Genomic DNA, 23,104 nt, shown 5'->3' with positions numbered 1-23,104 from the left:
TAAATAAATATATATATATATATATATATATATATATATATATATATATATATATATATATATATATATATATATATATAAAATATATATATATATATATATATATATTTTTAAATATATACATATAATATATATATATATATATATAAATATTAAAACAAATATATTAAAAAAAATATATTTAAAAAAAAAAAATATATATATATATATATATATATATAATTATATATATATTTTTTTTTAAATATATACATATAATATATATATATATATATATATATATATATTTTTTTTTTTATATATATATATATATATATATATATATATATATATATATATATATATATATATATATATATATATGAATTGAGATGTTTTTATTGCTATGCAATCTTCTGATCTGACAGACAAAACAAAACAAAAACAGATTACATTTTTTCGCACCTCTCATAACTGTATATCAGCTCAAAAGATGCATATTTATTTAATGCTCAAATTATTATAAATCAGATAAACAGTACACCATAATTAAAATATACCAGATTATTATTTAAATAATTGGTGATTGAATACATTACTTTTCAGCATAACGGGCCTTTATACCATCAGTCTAAAAACATTGCTTTAATTTAGGCGACTTTGTCCAGGTGATTAGTCTTACCTCCTCTCTCGATCCCATGTCCTGTTGGCCAACATTCAGTAGGGCTACAACTACTACTACTACAAAAAAAAGTATTTTAAAAGAGCAATAGTAGCTGTATGGTACTTTTACCCTGAATACATTTTGGATATAAAAAAGCCTAAACACCAAAATTCCGATGCTGGGTCAAATGCCAGTCAAGTTGCTTTGACACTCTGGTTGTTTATCTGATTTTTTTCTTTAGCTACAATCTAGAGAGCAGCTTTCGGGTGAGAAAATGTATTTGCTTCAGAAGGGAGGTTCAAATTTAGTGAATCAGTTTAAAAGTGTTGGAGTGGGGTTAACATTGGTATTGTTCAAGTGTACTTCTTACAAGCATACATTTATTAAGCATATGGAACAAATGGAAAGTATTTTAAAGCCATGTATTATCTAACAAGCAATATTAACATATATTCTAATAAACACAAGACAAAAAGCATCTGTGGTATTTCACAAGGACCAATGCACACAGATAATTATGAATAATATGCTTTTCATTATATATTGACACATTCTTATTAGTATATAATGGAACAAGTTCTATATTTAATAGAATTAGAAAAAATCACAAATGCAAAGTTGATGTATTAGACCAACTGGGTAATGGAAATGGTGCAGAGTGGATTTATGTAGCTTTCAATTTGCATCCTTCTCACCCTCTCATTCATGCAGCAACAGCAGCATGCTACAGTGCTGCCCTTACTGTTAAAGGTTCAGTGCTCTAAAACACTTCAGCATGTGGACAGCCATGGTTTGCCCTCCACACAACAGCCATCTATTATCGAGAGCTTTTGCTATTTGTAAAGTAGGCAATCGAAAGGTGTACTTACTGTGAGGTATTATAGAAAAACAGTTGGTTGATTATAGAATAGAAAATAAAAACACTCTATATAAAAACTACTGTTTGCATCAAGACCGCTGTTTTGGGTTAGATGCTGCTAACCCAAAAGCAAAAAAAAAAAAAAAAAAAGATGATTCCACTTTGAGTAAGGTCACATTTATTTCATACACATTCATGTTGAAAAAATCCATAGAAGGCAAGAAAAATATTAATTACATTTAAAACAACTATAGAGGCTGATATTTTTCATAATTATGCTGGCCACAGAAAAGCCATATCAACTGATAAGCATAATTAGCAGCATCAATAGCCTAATGATGGCATTGATCTTCGCTGTGTGAGGCTCCAGAAGACTTTCAATCAGCAAGAGATTGCATTCAAATATAAAACAAAAGTCTTAAGCATGAAGCTGCTCTTACACCCTTACTCTCAACTCCAATGCTTATCTGCACAACCCACCTGCATTAGAAGAAAAAACCCTATCCATTAACTTAAGACAATTTGGTCACTAAGGCAAGAAAGTTGAGAGGACGCAGTACTGTAACTCATGCTCTTTCTTACTGGCTTAGATGTTTTGAAAATGTACTTTTAAAGACTGGCTTGCTTAAGGTAAATGTCTTAAAGCTACAGACTGTAATAATTATAATGAAGTTAAGACAGAAATTGAATATATATTATACATATGCTTTTAACTATCATCTAGAAACTGAAATTCTATATGGTTGTGTTGCCTTAGAAATGTATAACTACATATCAGCTTGTTGTGTTTGTATGGAAGCAGAAATCTTTGCAATACGTGACTATAGAGGTCGCCATAAGATGTTGCTAAAAATTACACACTGTAGCTTTAAATCATGCTACTATATATTTGTTTCTTTTTTCTAACACTACCTAAGGTTTTGTTTTCTATACAATGATACAACCTTTCTCCAAAGAAAGTTAACATATTAATAACTTCTCTGTCCCAAACTATCAGTTCATCGCTGATGGATCATTGAAAGTGAGGGTTATAACTTCAGCTGTCACATTTTCCAACTTTTCTTTTACAATTGCACTGAGACAAAGCACAATATTTACCTCTATCATCTTATATGGAATACAAGATGCTTATGTTCTGTAATGGACTGGCGACCTGTCCAAGGTGTACCCTGCCTCTCGCCCCCAGACAGCTGGAGATAGACACCAGCAACCCTCGCGACACCACTTGGGATAAAGCATGTCAGAAAATAGATGGATGGATGGATGTTTATCTTAAAGGTATAGTGGAGGATGTTCTTTTTCCTAATTGTAAATCATTCTGTTGATATGTTTATGAACATAAGGCCGTCCTATGTGCTCATCCTCATTTCCCCTTAACGGTTGTGAGTCTGATATAGTGGAAAAATTGCAAATTTTCTTTGGGAAAGTAAGCTTGTATGAGCGATGCACACAGCAACTTTTAAACAGAGTGTGCACAAGGAGAAATGGGCTTGTGCATGCTCTTGCATGCATTTAATATGGCGTTCCCTCTTTGGAGCAGGTACAGGGTTGTGCATGTGCATTTTCCTACACTATATCTTTGAAAAGATTATTTAAATACAGAGTATTTGAAGTATCCATTTTTGTTTGTTTTAATTATTATGTGTTAGAGCTAATGAAAAAAACAAAATGTTTCTTGAAAAACTACAATATCACATTCAAAATAATTTACTACAGAAATGCAAACCTAGACAAATATATGTCCAAGTTCAACTACAGTAGATGCACAGTTTTTGGCCAGGGCTCCTTTTGTTTGAATTAATGCCTCAGAGCAGCCTGTGGCACTGCTGATGTGACAAAAAGCTAAGGTTGGGAGTGTTGGCCTAGTGGATAGAGCATTGTGCTAGTGCTCTGAGAAGGTTAAAAGTATACCGTTCAATCCCCACAGCCTCCACCCTGGATTCCTGAGCAAAACGCCCAACCCTAAACTGCTCCCCAGTCGCCACACAATGGCAGCCCACTGCTCCTTAAGGGGATGGATTATTGAGTCTGATGTTTCTCCCCATCTAGATATTACTCCACAAATTCTCTATGGGTTTTAGGTAAGCCCTGCCTTCTAGCCAATCATGTGTGGTAAAACTATAGTCATTGACATGGTTACTTTGAACTGAGTAAAAACACTGGGCCAACACTACATGATGACATGGCTCCCCAAATTATCTCTGACAGTGGAACATTTCGATTAACTCTCAGGAAAGTTTGATAACATGCCTCTGAACTCTTCCTCCTATTGAAATATACAAAGTTTACTTTATGTGAGAGAAAAAAAAAAGTTTGGAATACTGGACAGGAGTCAAAATCCTTTACCTCTGATACTGTCTGTGGTTCCAGGGTTGCTCAAATCAAGGATTAATACAGTGCCTTCAATTATTTTGGCTTGGTTTTTTGCTTCCGACACTTTGTACAGCAACTGTCTTTACGTATGATATTTTTGTTTATTACCAACATTGTGTACGGTGCAAAAGTGACTCCTGGACTACTATAAAGTCAGCAGGGCTCCCCTTGATGTGTATGCCACCACATGGCCACACTATAAATATAGGTGTTGAAAGTATCTTTAAATTAGTCTCGTGTAATATTAAACATATCCTATATAAAAACTGAATTTAGGGTTTGTAATTAGCTGTAAACAAAAATAACCTGTCATGAAAAATAAATGATTCCCTAAAATATGCAAGACATTTTGTGATCAATCACTAGATTACATGGATTTCACTTTTTAAGTGTAACCACTGGCGTAATTTAAATAAGCAATAAAAATCTGCCGTCATCGTTAGCAATAACATATTCATCTAAAGATTTTGTAACTGCATTTAATAAAACCCACTTAAAATGAAATTTAATTAAATTTACTTGTTTGTCTTCAGTCACTAACAGAACAGGTGCTATTTGCTGCAGGAGGATGATGTCTATTATGTGATGAGTGATTCCGGAGTGAAGGTTCACCGCACTGTTGTCGTGATAGTAGAGAGTGGCCTTGAGTGTGAGCAGTGATCTTAGTGCACTTGACACAAAAATGAAAAGCTATTATGCATGTAATGTTCATTTTGTTGACAAGATTATGTAACACCTTTATTGCAATTCAGCCAGTGTCATAAAGAGTGCTTTGCCCATTAAAGCATGTGTTGTTAAGGTTGGTTGCTTGGACACAAAACCCAAGGGAAATGTAACAAAGCTAATTTTTTGATTGATTTTACTTGTGCTTGCAGCAAAGAGGAAGAAAAAAAGAGCCATGTGTGTCATCACAAATCATTCTTATCAGCTGGAATGGTGTAAATAGGACAAACCATGTGTACTTTTTATGAATTGCTGTTTTAGGCAGATCAATATGTACACCCTTTCCAACAACAAAAGGCAAAGGGGAAAAGGAATTGGAGGACACTTTGTTATTTGACAAATGTCATATTGTGGTGGAGGAATCATATAATTTTAATTGCATCTGTCTATAAGAGTTGTGACCAGAAGAGATGGTAATTCCCAATATATAGAAAGTATCAGTCTATACTCTATCAATCAACATAAAATGAAATATACAATTTAAATATAAGAAAAAAGTTACAAAATGTACAGGGGTCTGATGATTTAAATAATTAGCCATGGTATTCAGCTACTAAATCTTGCACTGTCTTAAACAAGAAAGTCAGAGCCCAGATCTAAAAGGCTCTAATCCCTCAGTCATCTCATGACCACACTATAATTCCTAAACCCTCACTGAGCCAAGTGCATGACCGCTCTGCATCTGCTTAGCATCAAAATTAACCTACCCATGTCACAAGGCGAGCCGCTCTGCACAATACAAAACATTTAAAATTATGGTCTTAAACACAAGCAGCTGATACATCACAAGGGATTGCTTTTGACTTTCATAAATCTCTCACTTCAATGGCTGACTTTCACCCAATTTAATCCAAGCACAGCTGTGACTGTCACAAGATGGGGGTTTACAAAATAAAGAAATTACAATTTATAAAATGCCATTAAAACTAAATGAGTACAGAGATAGATTTTGCTAAAAACCAAAGCAAATGTTTCGGTACATCCTGAAATACAAAGAAATTAAAATAATACAATTTTGACGATGCATTCCAAGGTAGCAGAAGTGTGTTTGAGCAACCCTTTTCAAACAAAAAAATCTTTATCTGGCAGCTGCATTGTTCCATATAGATTTGTGGAATAGCCTGCAAGTTCAAAGAACTCAATTTCTTTTATTATAAAGTATTTCCAACACTGTGAACCTGCCACAAATCAAATGGCAAGTCAGCCACACTCCACAGTGGAGTCCACACTTTTCTGCAAGATTCTTTCAGTATTTCAAATACCTAAAGGCATTCTGTAATGACTCATATATAATAAAAAAAAAACACTCAGTTGTCAGACTGAAATGTATTATTCTAATACAGATTTTGAGTAATACACAGTGAGGTGAGTGCAGCTTAAAGATCTTTAGATGTTTGGAAACTTATTTTTGTTTTAACAAAGCTTTATATCTACCTATCATGTGATTCAAACATGTACAAAAGTTCAATCACTCTATACAGAAGAATAGGGTCCAAGTCCTGCATGGGGAATGCATATCACAGGGTTATATAATGGGTTTATAATATCATCCAGTGTTGGTCCTTGGGCTTGACCATTTAGGCCAGTGGCCTACCTCTGGATATGAGAGCAAATTAATACAGATCTATACCGGGTCAGCAGTTGCTCGGTCAAACGATTTTTGTATCAAGTGTCAAGAAACCAGGGCACTAGGATGACAAGTGGGCACTAAGACAATGGACAAAAGAAAAAAATACAGAACTATTGGAATGTTACTACTCCTTTTACCATGGCCAGTGGATCTACATGAAAAAAAAAATACATAAATGCTTCAATACTCACAGTCTAAACTAACAGGTAAACATCAATAGCTCAGTGTTCCAACATCCACAAACTGTCATGGTCTTAGCGCTGATGGTTGGCGTTTTCATTTTGCTCCTGCTCACCTGTCCCATTGGTCTGGAGGCTGATCATTTCCACATGGTTCCTCAGCTGTTTATCTTGTTTGCCTGCCTTCCATCAGCGCCAGATTACTCAAGCTGTTGTGAGAGTAACTCTAGCGTTCAAGTGAGTCTTGTCTTGTATTCTGATCCTGACCGGTCTTCTGCTTTGAACACTCGAGTTTTTGCCTTCCCCTTGTCTGTTCTGTCTCTTTTGATTTTTTGTGTTTGTTTTTTTCTGGATTCTGCTGGTTACTGATCCTGGACTGTTTCACTGACCTTGGCTTGGTTTCCCCTCAAGGACACCGTGTCTGCTGGCGTTCAGTTCAACATCACTCAGGGTTCTGGAAGCTGCCTCAGTTGCAAACTGTGGGTAACCTCCTTCCCGGAATCCCCAGTCGGGGCTATGTGGGATTTTGAGTCCATAGAGGGATTGGACTGAACTTTGAATCAAGTCAGTGACATTTGCTCCTAGTCGTGATCAGCCCGACATTACAGTCACTGATCTGTGTTTTCCTTCTCTGCAGATAAGCCGGTTAATCTCTGCTTGAGATGTTTGGCACAGGTAACATTTGGAGCCTTAAATTTGTGTACAATATGTTACTAATATAATGTTAAGAGTGTCCACCGTGGACAATGGCCACCATTAAGGAGAAGGTTGGAAGCCAAAACCAAGCAAACGTAGAAAGAAGTAAGCCAAATATCAGAACTCTAAAAGGGTGCCTCTGGTAAAGGCATACTCAAGAAATACAAATAGATACCATTATTTGAGGCTCTGGAAACCGCTAAGCAAAGAGTCCAAGCCTTGGCTACCTGACTGAAGAGGTACAAAACAGAGATTGAGGCCAGACATAAACAGGCTGTTCTCCACTGAACCAGTTAAGGTGTACTCGTTGTAGGGTTGTCAAAAGTATCGATACTCAAAAAAGTATCGATACTGAAACTGATACTCATTTTCAAAAGTATTGATACAGTGCTACCACCAGTTGCACCTAAAGTGCAGAATAGAGGACAATGCACTTTCAGAACACTGTGTGATTGAATAATGCTGTGCACTTTTCAGTTTCAGACTGTTTTTGTAAGAGTTGCAGCTGCTGAGAATTATTTTTGTTTCTTAACTGGTTTGGCTAGTGTCATTGTTATGTTTGCAAAGCATAACCAAGGAAGGAACACTTAATTTTAATTTTATACGTTTTTTATCAAGCTTGCTTAATATTGTGCACAGCATACAACCTCAAAATATTATTCTTATTGTTTATTGTATTTATTTATTGTATTTTATTTATTAATGAAAATATTTCTGCTGAATTTTGGAGTCTTTTTTTTTTATCCTTGTGGTATCGAAAATGGTATCAAGTATCAAATATTTTCCTCAGTATGGGTATCGAGTTGAAAAGTATCGTAACAACCCTAACTCATTGTGGCGAGGTAATAACACAAGAGCCATTCCACCCCGGCTGCAGACTGAACAATACCAGAAAGTTATCTGGAAGAAAGAAGAAAATGAAAATGATGCACAGTGACTAATAGACCTAAGAGCAGACCACAGTAACCTGCCTGAACATGGTTGACTGAACCACACAATGACAAATAAATATGGGGGTGAAGATTCTCAGTCCTCCAGGTCATATTAATTCCAGAAAAGTAAAATAAAAAAATAATCCAATGAATTTTGTTTCCAAGTTCAAATTCCAGAAAACTTAAAAAACAATTCAATGGATTGTTTTTTTTGTTGTTGTTTTCTTTTTCTGGAATGACATATAAACAAACAAAAATGCTGAGGTATGAATAACTGGACAGCACCATGCCGAGATATGATCCATTCTACTGATTGAAAGATACGACTTCTTTCTATGTGACTAGCACCACAAATGACCCAGCTGCTGAATAATAGGACCCACCCTGAATGGTTGACTGATCGATGATGAAGAAAGACCACAGTCAATTCGCCGATAACCTGTCTCTCCACAACAGCAAAGCTGATCAGAAAGGTATTGATAAAAACACCAGAATAACCAAACACCGACAGTACAGCCGTCCAAGACTACAAGGCCAGAGAAAAAAACCTCTTCACAGCCTGGGTTGATTACAAGAAAGCCCATGACTTAGTACCACACACATAGATCTTGGAATGCCTAAAGTAGTAGAAGGTCAACAGCTGTGGAAAACCACCCTTGGGGCCAACTTCAAGTCAATTTCAGAAATCCCCATCAAATGTGGAATATAGAAGGGATAAGCTCTACCTCCCCTGCTGTTTTGCATAAGCCCCCCCAAATAATTGCTAAGACTGGCTATAGATACCAACCCAGAAATGGAAGAGCTATCAGTCAACTTCTGTACATGGATGATATCAAGCAAGAGTAAGTGAAATATTTGGTGACTGATCCACAACATCAGGATCTACAGCAGGGACGGTAAAATGTAATTAGGGCTGGAGAAATGTGGCTGGATGGTGACAAGGGAAGGGAAGTTAATCCACTCAGAATATCCAAAGATATACCATATCAAGCAAAATCCCAGATGCAGGCTATGCAAAGAGGCCCCAGAAACAATGTGGCATTTCATAACAGGATGCAAGATGCTAGGATAGAAATACATGGAACAAGAATACATGGAACATGATAACCAAGTGGCTGGAAGAGATAAAAAAAAAACATCTATCCAGAATACAAACTGGAGACCCCAAGATCAAAATAGGAGTCTCCTCCGAAGGTGGAGGATAATGAAAGAGCTAAGGTCCTGTGAGTCTTACAGACTAAATGGTAGTTGCCAACCATACAGACATTGTGATCAATGATAAGCAGCATCCATAGTGATTGATGTGACTTTCCCAAATGATGTAAACTACATGTAAAGAGAAAATGATAAACTGGAGAAATATTAAGGCTTCAGAGAAAAATTAGAAATAGTCTGTAAGGCGAAGGCAACTGTAGTGCCTGTGGTCATTGGAGTACTAGTGGCAGTAACCCCCCACACAGTGGCTCCAAAAATACCTAGGGAAACATCAAATATCTCAGTCCAAAAGACGCCAGTTGGGACAGCAAAGATACTGTAAAGAACAGTCAAGATCGCAGGCCACATCAGGGAACTTGCTATGTTATGTTTATATTCCAGGGATTGGCAAGGTGTTGATGTACAAGTTGGAGCTCTGACATATGGCGCTATACTTTTAACAATGCTTTAGCTATGCATGTTTCAGATGCCATATAGTCAGAATGTTTTATCAGTTTATATTGAACTAGGATATTTAAGCTAACAGAAACTGCTTCAGATAAAATAACAGTGTAAAGGAAAGCAAAAACTGTTGAGTCAACAGCATCCAAATTGCTATTGGTGAGTAAGATGTAATACTGTTAAAATTATAGGTTATTTTAACTTTTAAATCTTTACAGTTTTAAGCACATTCATTGGATTTATTTATTGTATCATCAGCATTGGACTCTAAACTGGCTGATATCTCTTCTTAAATGACTCATTCCATTAAGTGAATAAGTAAAGATTATTGAATTTTATTTAAATATCAGCATGGGGTCTACATTGGCTGATGCCTGTTGTTGAATGACTCATCCCATCTGCCATTCAGAAAAGATTATTGAAAATAAAAAGTTAGATATAAACAAATCTTAAAACATTTTGGAATGTCTTTATATATATTTTTTTATGCTCTTATTGGGGAACATAAGCATAATTGTAAATGCTCTATAAGTTAGTTAATCTCTGATTCTGAGTTTTCAATATTTAAAAAAACTAACTAAAACAATTAAAATACTTCATATATTTTAAAACAATCTGTTACATAATAAATATTTTATCAAGACATAATATATCACATTAAAGAGACTCCAAATAATAAGTTATTTAATGATGCATATGTATAATTTTATACATTTGACCATAATGGTGACTCATGCTTTCAAAAAACTGGTGTGTGCTACAGGATTTGAAGCATTTGCTTAAAATCATGTTTCTAGTTGGGACAGAAACCACAGATGCAATGCCAGTAGCCCTCCAGTCAACAGAGCTGGAACACATCCAGCCTGAATAAAGTCATAACAAAAAATAAATTATGTAAATTGCCTCAGTTCAACTTTCAATTAAATTTTGAACTACTCAGCTTTTCTTGGTGTTAAAATATAAACTAAATTCCAAGTAAACTAATTACTGGCTAGAGTCAAATCCAATACTATATGTTCTTCTAGCCAAGCTTGTGACAGTTTATGTATTTCCAGAGTAATCATTTGTTCTTACTACCTGGCTTTTGTTCAAGATAAATATATCTTGTAGGTTTATCAAATAAATCAACCAATGATATCATCTTGAAATAAATGCTGTACATTTTTTCCATTCTTTCCAGTCTATCCATCTTTATCTAAAAGAAAGTTTAAGATTCACCTTTTATACTAGGCCATTTTATACTACTGCAGTATAAGCAGTATAACTAAACCAAGTTTTAATAAAGCAAAATCAGAGACAGTGTTGTCAGATTGGGCAGTTTACAGCCCAATTAGGCGAAATTGGGCTTTTGAGGGAAATTGCATTGGGTGAGTGGAGATAATTTGGGCTGGTTCGGATATACATCTGCGGTTTTTGAGTTAACCTGTTAAAACACATGTCTACCAATTCATTATTACTGGTTCATAGCAAAGATCTTCCTGACCTTTCTCCATTACTGATTGACTAATGTCATCTGCCAGGATGTTTGCAACTAGTGTAGTAGCACCACAAACCATGCTAGTTTTAGCAGCAGGTGGATCTGATGTGATAAAACAAGTGCTGACGATCGATGCATTCTGGTTGGAATTTGAAGGTGCTGGAGGAAAGCGCTGCTTCCGGGATTTAGAGCTTGTTGCAATTAAACTGAAAGAGTTTTTTTCACGAGTTGCTCTGCTTAAAGACGACTCCAGAAATCGCATGAGCCTGCCAATCCTGTCAAGTTTGATGGATGTGCGAACTGGCCTAAAATGGATGGACATCAGCAAAATTCCATCCTCCCCGAGAGTTATTAGGGAGATTTCATTGAACCATGTACTGATCACAAATTACAATGGATTGTATTATAGTTCACTGGTAAAAGTTCACCTTTCAGATGTTCAATGTTCCAGCCAACAATATAATAAGCATTAAAGGTAAGAATTCAAAATCAATCATAATAAATGTAATTATTTCAGTTATGTAAAAAGCATATCTGTGTGTGCTCACTGATCATAGTTTGTCTTCTAAATGTAAAAAGAAGAGTAGTCTAAATGTTTATGAATCCATCTGCAAACATGTTAGTATTGGTATGTGATGTGTCACATGACACTCCCTGGATCTCACATTGCTGTGGTGGCTGGGTCAGAGTTGTTTATGGAGAACAACTCTAGGCAGATTTTGTTGGATTGTAGCATTTTGACATGTAGTTTTGAATTAAGTTGTACTAGAGTGTTTTCATGTTCACACAGTAAATTTCACAATACATTAATTGGGCGGGTTGTTGTGTGATGTGGCAGTGTTTAACAGATGTTTGGGCTGGAAAACCTCGACTCTATGGCAACACTGATCAGAGATTGTTTTATCAAGAAAACAGATTGTGGTACTATAGTCAGAATGTAGTGTTTACAGGGAAAAACATTAGTGGGAGGATGAGAGATCAACAAAAATGTAAACTTAAAGTTATCACATTAGATTAAAACAGAACTTTTCAAACATGTATGCCTCAGGACACTGTCATTTTTATTACCACAGAACCATTATATACAAGTTTGTAGCTAATTGTTATTATTTGCATTCTATTTGTTTCATTCCTCTACAGGTGGTGAAGATGAAACCTAGAAATTTACTACTTCCGATATCTGACACTGAGCTGCTGATCTGATAATGGTACAGTAGTCTTGCTGTGCAGTATCTGCCCTTACCCACATGGGAAACAGAGAGGTTGGCAGTAAATCATAACGCAAGCTTAAAACCCACAGCATCTCCTCTTAATGTGTGAAATGCTATCAGTGGAAACTAAAACACTACAACAATGTGGGGAAAAAAAGAGAGAAAGCACACTGCAGTGGTGTCTGCCTCCTCAGCTTCTCACCGTGCACTTGGGTCCAGATCATTTCAGGCATCACTGCCCACGAGTCTCTTATCAAATAATACTGAAAAGCTGTCCGAAAGTTTCTGTTGTATGAACGAATAAAATCATGTTTGCAGATTGATTATTATGTTATGACAGTGTTATACTGTGGGAAGAATATTCTTTGTTTTTGATGTGATCCTACTTATTCATCTTGGTTCTTTACTTCTCTGAAGGTGGAAACATATCTGGTTTCAAGGGTAAACCAAAAGATCAATGGACTCACCAGGGCTACCATGAACAAGATTTAGTATGTTACTAATTAATGAAGACATTCAAAATGAGCTATTTTTGGCATATATGAGCTGTTAAAAAATGAAGTTATGGAAACTACAGTGATATGAGAACAATTGTAAAAGAAACCAGTTAGGGTTGAAGTGTCCATCTCCAGCATCTTTACGAACGAGGTGGTGTGCGCCCTGGACAATCCTGAGTTCATCACAAGACGACATACAGTAAAGACAGACATAACAAAAAAAAAAAGAAAAACATGCATACATATCTCTCTAACTGCTTAGGGCAGTTTTAGAAAATGTGCTTAAAGGGGTCATAGAATGAAAATCTGAGTTTCCGTTGTCACGTAACGGTAAAATGGACGTACAGAGAAGTTCAATTCCCATTGACACCTCCTTTCTTTTTAAATCTCAATTCCAAACTTCCACCATAAGAAGGGCGAATCCAAACAAAGGCCCGAAGTGATGTCAATTCTGGGATGTTGCCTTATTTGGTTCTGGTCTGTACTTTTGTCATGCCCCGAAATTCACATCTAGACCAGCCCACTAGTTCACTGGCCCAAGAACATTAATAGAGGTAGATGTAAGACACCAGTTAAGCTGTCTTCCCAAGGCATGGATTATTGTGTATTATTATTATTGTGTATCAGAAGATCCCTGCAAAGTTTGATGCTCAGTTGTTCATTTGCTCTTATCATTTTACCGAAGACTGCTTTCAAAACCTTGGACAGTTCAAGGCAGGATTTGTTAAACTTCTTTTACTGAATTGAGGGGCTGCTCCGACCATAAGGCAATCACAACCATAGGCCGACCGGACCTGAGGCAGCTGTTGCTGGGAATTCCCAGTGACAGCGCACCGCCAGTATGGGGGGTCTACGCAGCTCTGATATAATAATCTTGATTAACTGACTACACAGACGATGTTTTGAAGTGTAGTTTCAGACATAACAAGATATTAAGCTACATTTTACACGCTGATCACATGAAATATAGTAAGGCCGCTCTCTGCCAATGAAAACAGAAGCATCAGACGTATCTGGACACACATCAAACATGCTCTTGAGGTGCATCTGACCCTAATGTGTACAAGCATCAAAAATATAGCAGCAGACGCTTTTTTGCTGCTGAAATCACATATGGTGTGAACGTAGCATGATTCAGCATGATAAATCAGATCCCTTTTTTTGAGACCTAGCCACAAAATTCTGATCAGTGCAACAACAGTGCAAACATATATGTGTGGTATAAAAGTTCTGAAATCTATTTTATGTGGTAAATTCCGACAATGGGAGCATTAATGCAGTTAAAGGGGCACGTTACATTACTTTTAATTTCCCTGTTCTATTTCAATGACTGGTTTGACTAGGGTTGGGCACAGAGAATCAATCAGAGCCTTTCAGTTATTTCTTTATTGTTTTTAATAATGTGATGATTTATAGTAATGTTAACAGTTCAGCGAATTAAAAAATCACAAATACTATTTCATCCACACAGAACTCTGGTAAGACAGTTTGTTTAAAATATATAAATGTTTTTGATCCTTTCTTTGAAAAGAATCGGAATTCTATAAGTCTGTTGTGGAGAGTGTGATCTCTTCTGCTATCATCTGCTGGGGTTGGTCATTTTTGTAGTTGGGACTGTTTTTATTAATATAGATTTAACAAGGTGAGGTCTGATGTACTATAACACCAATGTGTATTCTACAGCCTTTTCTATTAAATCAGATTAGTCCAGTGTTAGCTGCTGTAGCACAAAATTATATTTTGAGTAAGATCATGGAGGATTAGCAAAGATCAGATCATTAGAAACTTACGAATATCTCATGTAAGTTCATGTTTTTTACTCAAAAGACACAGAGACATGGAGACCTAATCACACTGTGAAGCATATGTTCCAAAGTAAAAACCTTTAAATCACACTCTGCTTAAACTGATTGCTCCAACAGGTGCTTCAGCTTGCAATAGTGTAATATTTAGCAACAGTTGTCTAAATGGCTCATATTCGAAAATTATGTACAACTGTTACTGTATAATAGCATTAGCCTGCAAGGGCAGTTGGATAAGTCTAATTTTGACATTAATGCTGCCACAATCATCCCCCCTTTCTTCATCCTTCATTGTTGAGTACAGTGCTCTCCCTTTGTAAGATAATTCAAAACATCTAATCCCCTTAGATTCACTTAAGTCATGTGAGTAGGCCTATTTTATAATTCATTTTAATGAACTCTATCAATACTTAAACAGAAGACATTTTGAATTGCCTGTAGTTCATCTTAACAATAGAGATTGCATATAAGGTTTATCTGTCTTTATGTATATAAAAGTAAGAATATGATTTTGGCTTGTTTGTTTTGCAGGAAAGACAAAAACTAAAATTCAGATAGTCAGAAATGCTCTTATTAAAAAAACAATGTCATGCAAAAAAGTGCAAATTTAAAAAAATCCTGATTGTCTTCAGTTGCCTTTCATGTTGGATTTTGCTGAGACTGCAAGTCAGAATGTGACTTGTCATCCTGCTCCTTCTGCCTCCTACGCATGTTAAAGTGTTAACAACATAGACACAAGTTAGAACCTTTGACTGCAGCGATAGCTCACAGTTAGTGTTTGAGGAAAAACTGTAAAAAAAATGAAATAAATTTATATATATATATATTTCATGACAGCAGTTCAGTTATGATTTACATGGCTTTATAATTTTTTCTAAGCTAAAAAGCAGAAGCATATTTATCATACTATAGATATTCTGCAATTGGCTCAATTGAATTAAAAAACTACAAACTTTTTTCTGTACTGAGGAAAGAATATTGATATCGTATTTAGGGCTACAACTAAAGATCATTTTGATAACTGAATAATCTGTTGAATATGTTTTGATTAATAAATTAATAATCCGATAGCAAAAGGTTGGGGCGACAGTGGTGTTGGATGTAGGAGTTTGCCCTGAAATCAAAGGGTTGACGGTTCAAGCCCCGACTCCGACTATCAGTGTCGTTGTGTCCTTGGGCAAGACACTTCACCTGCATTGTCTACTGATGGTGGTCAGAGGGCCCGGTGTCCCCAGTGTACGGCAGCCCCGCTTCTGTCAGTGAGCCCCAGGGCAGCTGTGGCTACAATGTAGCTTGCCACTATCAGTGTGTGTGTGAATGGGTGAATGAATGTAGTGTAAAGCGCCTTGGTCAAGTCTCCTAACTTGAATAAAGGCACTTTACAAGTACATGCCATTTACCATTTACATCAAAGAAGAATTTTTACAGAACGAAGTGATTAAAAATTTGTTCTACCCTAGTACTTGATAAAGCAAAATGAAATGAAAAAAGTTTTGTCCTAAATGCTAAATATAAACATTTTTTTCACAAATCTATGGGTTGCTCTGTCACCAAAAGGTATGTTTTGCCATCTCTATAGACCAGTTAACGATTAATTGATTACTTAATTAGTTGACGATTATTTCAAAAATCAATTAAAGTTTGAGGCCTTAACTAACAAAAGGACACATTGTACGGGCTGTTTTTCCCCTGGGAAGTTCAGTCAAATTTTCAAAATCTGTCGATCCGGTCTTCACAAGGCTGCCAACTGAAATTCCCCTTTTAGTCTCACTTAATCTCACATATAGTAAATCGCAATAGTTGCATCCTATTGGTCATATGACGGCATGACGCAGTGCGGAGGGGCGCTGTTATTGGTGGAATATCTAATATCCCTCCCTACAGACAATTTCATTGATGATAACAAGCACCTTGCAATGTTCTTAAACATGTAAGCTTGAAACTTTGAAAAGTTTACGAAAAGTCATCAAATGCCTGATAACTATAGGATCATTTTGGAGGTTCTTTGAGACAATACTGTTCGTTAGTCATGGGTTCATGAGGCATCATGAAGCGTTTCTAAACATGTGCAAAATATATATATATATATATATATATATATATATATATATATATATATATATATATATATATATATATGCTGTCAGTAGCTTTTATTTGTCCCAATATGGGCAATTTTTGTGTAGTAGTAGTACACCTTTAACACACACATTCACACTTAAAAACACAAGAAACACAAAACAAACAAAGACACTCAACACTACCACTGCCGGTCGCTGCATGCCCGTGCGCCCCAAGAGCTAATTCAGAAGTGCAACGCAATAGCTACTATTTTCTGTGTTTGCATAAACTCGCGCCTCCCGCACTGCATTCTGTCACTTGTCCTGCTCATAAACTTTATATACAAGGTTTAGAAGGACAGCCAAGAACAACAGGAGGTCTGGTTTGCTAGGCAGCATCTCTGCGGATGACATAGTTCTTCTGGGTCCGACCTTTTAAGACTTAAAACATGTGCAGCCAATTAAAAAGCAGCTGCAATTATGATCAGTTCCTCAAAGTCCAAATACATGGGTTCAAATGGTAGAGTTCAATAGAGTATCTTGACATCCAGTTCACTAGGGAGGGGAAAATGGAGCAGAAGATCGACAGACTGATCGGGGCAGGTCAACACCTTTATATAATTCAATAAAGGTTCAAGGCTCTGGTTTTTTAGGGCATAAGACTCAATGACGTCCTTGCACCTGCAAAAAGGCAAACTTCCTCTGGCGGTTCACCACCTTCATTCCACTAGCCCTCAGGCTCCTTTCATTTTACAGCCTCTATTTCACCCTCAGTGTCAGACTCCAGAGGGAAAGACATCCCCAAACTAGATCTACCTTCTAATGCAGAACAACTGCATTCAGTCATCTGCAAGGTTTCTTCCTTTGGCACCTTCCCTTTCTTGTTGATTATCTGAATCGATGTAACAAGTCAATTTCTCCACTATAAGATGAAAGTCAATCAATAATCATTTTCTAAATTTTAAGATACATAAATTACACAACCAAAGGCATCTTAAGAGAAAACATATATTTCTGTCTAAGTAAGGATACTGCTGGACTGTTTTATATCCATACGCCTTTACTAAGACACAGCCAGTGACTTTAAGTCTTTATTATCACAATTAACTGTCCATTCAAAGTTTTAAATTAGACACAATTAATTTTCTAGTAATTCATTTTACCAATGTTTAAAAAAGTTATGTTTTAAAAACAAAAAATGGGGTATAATACCACCCAAAATAGCTCTAACTCAGATATCAAAAAGAAAATTTGTAGCCAAGTCCTTTACAGCCTGATGAAGATAGACAGTCAGGTGTGGAAACTACTGTGCAACCATCACTTTTTTGAACGTTGTTGAAGGAAAAGTTGCAAAGCCTGGAGCAGCATGCCTGTAGGTTAGCTGACTGAAATGCGATAATGAGAAGAGAGCCTGACAAGTTAATCAGCCAAGTTCTGCTTTATATGGATGCATTAACCTATAAAATGCAACATCCATATTGTACAATTTGATCCATGTAACATGTTAAGCTATCATTGCAATAGAAAACGAAAATAAAGCTTTGCATTAACACACTTGGTTTCAAAATAAAGTAAACACTGAAATGACAGAATCCAGATTTTTTATTGAGAACACAAGGCCTGGAAAACCTTTCTTTGGTTCATTAGACATTTAAATTCACATGAAGCTTTAGCTTTATTTCACTCTGTGCTTTTCTGCTATTTGCAATCAGATGTTTTTTTAAAGGAATACATTCCCCAGACATTAAGGCCAATTGGAAAAAAAGATGTAGATAATGTGAAAACTGTAACTTCATCCAGTGTTCCAGGCATGCAGGGAATAGGGGTCACTCCTTAAAACTGTGTAAATGTATATATTTTTTATATAAATATCAATTTATTAAAGAAAGCGATGAGCTGAAATTACTTTAAAATAGTATTTATTTTCCCTAATTCATAATGTCTCTTTTTTCATGTTTTGCACCACCTGTTGTATCATGAGCACACTCTGAGGGTGGACTTATTTATAGTATTTTTGGATTCTGGATTTGCACTGCATCCAAATGAGATTTAATTAATAAACTTTTAAGAGGCGCACCTGCTGCATGAATACAAACATATTTTTTTGCACGCAACACTGTGTTTGCTGATTAATACTTTCAGAAAAGATTACACTGCATGCTTTTTTTTTTTGCATTTACAATGTATAAAGCAAGATTTTTATTTGAAGTGACAAAAAAAAAGATAAAGCACTTTTACCCAATTCCTTATTTTAACAAGAAAAGGACCTAAACCAGCCTCAGTCATTCTCAGCATTTGCTATGCGAATCCAAACAATTTCCTGTCGGTATTAATAGTAAACTATATCATCCTTTGATAATCCGCAGAGAGCGCTGATGCTTTCAGTTACTGTTTGTACACTTGTGCCTCTAGAGAGGAACGGTGCAAACCAAGGAGAGAGTCATAGGGAAGCTGACAAATGGGTTCATCATTACACGGGCGAAGACGCATTGAGAATACTGGCAACGGTGCAAAACAAGCCTTATTCAGAATGTAAAAAGCCTATTTCAACAGCATCGTCAAGTGCTTACTGTGGATTATAGCGACAGCTATTCAAGTAGAAATGAAAAGTAGGTGTCTTACCATGTTTAACTCCAGAAGTATGCCACACACAAAAAGGAAATGAGGTACAAATAACTGGCGATGCAGCAACAGCCTCCGCAGAGGAGCTCATCAGCACTTTGCTGCCTTCAGTCCGACACACGGAGTCTCAGTAACTAAACACCAGGCTGCTTGATAACCGCACGGATGGAGTAACCCGCTCCCTGTCTCTGTCCGTCTCTGTTGTCATGACGTGTGCGCCAGGTAATCTTATTAACGCGGTCAGGAAAGGTGAGCCCGGTTAAAGCTCCGTTGCCCCTCCTACCGCTGTATTTGCTTGATATGCTTTCATCCCACCTCATGTAGAGAAAGACTATCAATCAAAATGTTTCACTAATGCTCTATGGCCACAACCTCATTGAAGTTTGCTCATAAAAGTTTGAATTTGCAACTGTCCTACTGCAAAAAAAATGAAAAAATAATAAAATAAATAGAGTAAGAGTGTTTCACTGACAGCTGTCAATTATATGATATTAGTCGTTTGTGCCTGCAGCTGCTGGAGCAGAGCTATGATACATTACTACCACTGGAGGCAGTTTGCTAAACTGCAATTCACCTGTCACTTAACCACAAAGCATGGGATTTTCCTCCACAGTCATACAGAAGAGATTAGGGCCACTGAAAAAATTAAAAAAGTTAACTTATTTTAAAATTCTATTTCAGTATAATATGAGAAAAAAAGTCAGAACTCTGACTTTAATCTCAGAATTCTGACTGTTTTTTCTCACAATCCCGACTTTAATCTAAAAATTCTGACTTTTTTCTCAGAATCCTGATTTAATCTCAGAATTCTAACTTTAATCTCAGAATTTTGACTGTTTTCTGACTGCTAAAAAAACGTTAGCTGAACTAAACTGACTCTCTTGTTTTAATCACCTTCTGCTCTGCCATTAATGAAATAGCATCAACAGGGACCCCTCCATCATTTTCCACCAATGTGTCACTGGCCCTCTCAAACAACTCACATATTTGTCAGTGAAGCTGAGAGCTCCAATATCTCTTCCTTCATCGTACCCATCTACATTAAGATCCAAAATTCTGAGACTTAAGTCAGAATTCTGAGATTAAAGTCAGAATTTTGAGGAAAAAAAGTCAGAATTCTGAAATTAAAGTCAGAATTCTGACTTTTTTCACAGAATTCTGTAGCCTGACGTAGTCCGACTCAATTCTAGTCAGAATATGAGTCTGATACTGCTCCATAGAGCTGTGATTATGGGGCGTGTTTTGAACGAACCAGGAAAAAAAATGCCTCTGCACTCAATTGGATAGACCTACAACCAATAAGAGCAACGGAGTGCGTGACGTATCTTAAGCGAGGCATAGTTGTTGTCCACAATAATCAAAGCGTGCAGTTTCACGCCTAGAATAAGAAGATGAGACTTGATCGCGTTTCTCTGTTCCTCTTTTAAAATTAATTTGCTGTCGATATCTTCTAGAATAGACCTAATAGCAGAATCTACTCACCCAAACTCTCCAGCGGCAGCCATTATTGTTGTCAACCAAGCGCGCTTTGGTCACGTGGTTGATAACGTTACTCTTGATCATCTGTCCATCATCGTATAAAGCCCGCCCTGACAATTTGATTGGATCGCCTGACAGTGGGCTTTAATACTCGCGCTACTATGGAGCAGAGCCAGACCGAACTTCCCCGAACTCAAACCTTGTGGGCGGGACTAAGTTCGGACTGGCACCCAGGCTAAGAATTCTGACTTTTATCTCAGAATTCTGACTGTTTTCCGACAGCTAACAAACATGTTAGCTAAACTAAACAAGCTCTCTTGTTTTAATCACCTTCTGCTCTTCCATTAATGAAATAGCATCAACAGGGACACCTCCGTCATTTTCCACCAATGTGTCACTGGCCCTCTCAAACAACTCACATATTTGTCAGTGAAGCTGAGAGCTCCAACATCTCTGCCCATCTACATTAAGATCAAAAATTCTGATATTAAAGCCAGAATTCTGACTTTTTTATTTATATTAAACTGAAATAACATATAAAAATCAGTTAACTTTTTTATTTTTTCAGTGGCGCTAATCTTCTTCCGTACAGTCTGGATGGAATACAAGCAAAGAAAAGAAATATTTTCCTTAATATTGTTTAATTAGCCTGCCTCTGCCTCTTATTAAGTCTCCACTAATTGTTGTAAAACAGGGCAAATTAATAAAACGGCTTGTTCTTGTTTACAAAGCTGGTGGAAGCATACAGTACATTTTTTAGAGAAATTCTCTGACATTTAAAGAAATACTAAACCCAAAATGCAGATGCATTTGATCTGATTAAGTCACCTGTATCTATTCAGGTGGGCAATAAGAAGACACAGAAAAAGACCATGAAATTAGCACAAGGACAGAGCATAGCAGCCACCCAATTCATGAAAATTAAACTGTCACCAAGAGTAATAACGGTGCAAAGTCACAGTTGTTGTGAACAGATGAACAGACTGGTGGCTTCAATGTGACCCCATAACATAACCGGGATTGTTAAACGACCCAGTTCCCAAACTCGGGGATTTTCAGTTTTCTTTCACTGCAAACTGGTGAACCATCTTTATAACATTAACTAATATAATCTTCTAAATGTTTTTCTTATGAATTTTTTCTAAGGTTCACATTTGTATGACAATTTTTTCTATAATCTTTTAGTTGCTGTAAACACCAGAATTTCCCCATTGTGAGTCAATTAAGGGATTTTATATTCTATTCTATTTCTATTATATAAAAATAAAAAAGAGGTAAGCTATCCAAAAAAATGCCAAATCTTTTTCAATGAGTTTGAAAAGTGACAGCATAAAACCATGTCTGGAAACTCCAGTGAGGTGTTAAAGCTGTTCCAAATGAAACAAGAATAATTTGTAATGAATGCTCCCTTCTGTCCTGTGGGACTTGTGAGAATCTCAACAAACAGCCTCGCTTACAAGCATTTGAAAGTTTAAACTGCATTTTCATTGAATTAATGTGCTTGAATTTCCATGAATTATTCAAAGCCATAGGCTTGTTGAGAGTATCATTTCTAAGGGTAACAGCAGGAGTAGCGACTACTTTTTTCAAAGTATCAAACTGTTTCATGAGTTGTATATTGGTTGTATATGTGTTTTACTTCTTTATTATTGTATTCTTTTATATTTTTGAAACTGCTTCCTTACAATGCATACTTGGGATAGAAAAAAGCTTTGATGAAAAATGTACCCACCGAATAACCACCTCACCCTCTGTTTTATAACCTCTAAACTGCAGAGAAGCAGGAATCTTAACTTTAAAAGAACACTGATCACTTATTTCAAGCTAAGTTTTTATAAATATTTGTGTAACACCTTAAATCATGACTAATAATGTATATTTAAATGTGCAAACTTGCAAACAAAGCTTCATTAGCTAATAAGTAGAATGAAAAAATGAACTAGCAAAGGAGAGCTGGCACTCGTCTAATTTAGTTTTATAACAAGCGACTGAAATGTGTTTTAATATTAATGATATTGCTCTCCAAATATTTGCACTAGTCTTGCCAAGTCTAATGATTTTTACATTAGAAGTAACATGCATAACATACGTTTTATTATCTTTATTTATTTATCTATTAATTTTTTATTTGTTCATGAAAGAAAGAAAGAAATAAAGAGAAAGATCTTTTTAATATTTATTTTTATCTAAATAATAATCTCTTTAAATTTTAAATTCCATGTCCAACCATTTAAAAAAAAAGTAAAGTTTTCAGCTATTGACAAT

The 23,104-nt window shown here is 36.0% G+C and overlaps 1 protein-coding gene across 10 annotated transcripts in view; it reads right to left on the bottom strand.

Annotated features, from left to right (window-relative positions):
• The window catches only part of LOC119790846 (protocadherin-15-like), a 308,278-nt gene that overhangs the window by 228,228 nt on the left and 56,946 nt on the right, over positions 1-23,104 (bottom strand). For 2 of the 10 annotated variants that reach the window (XM_038296568.1, XM_038296570.1), the window contains exon 1: positions 19,361-19,657. The exons of 1 other annotated variant lie outside the window; for it this stretch is intronic. The gene's annotated coding sequence lies outside the window, so the exon portion shown is untranslated. Of the gene's footprint in view, positions 1-19,360; positions 19,658-23,104 lie in introns of those variants that run through there. 7 more of the 10 variants (XM_038296572.1, XM_038296571.1, XM_038296574.1 and 4 more) reach the window with 5 other exon arrangements.

This window comes from Cyprinodon tularosa, unplaced genomic scaffold, assembly GCF_016077235.1.
Source record: "Cyprinodon tularosa strain WSP-4 unplaced genomic scaffold, ASM1607723v1 ctg372, whole genome shotgun sequence".
NCBI classification, from domain to species: Eukaryota; Metazoa; Chordata; class Actinopteri; order Cyprinodontiformes; family Cyprinodontidae; genus Cyprinodon; species Cyprinodon tularosa.
Note: the sequence above shows the minus strand (reverse complement) of the source record. Positions and strands in the feature narration are given on the sequence as shown.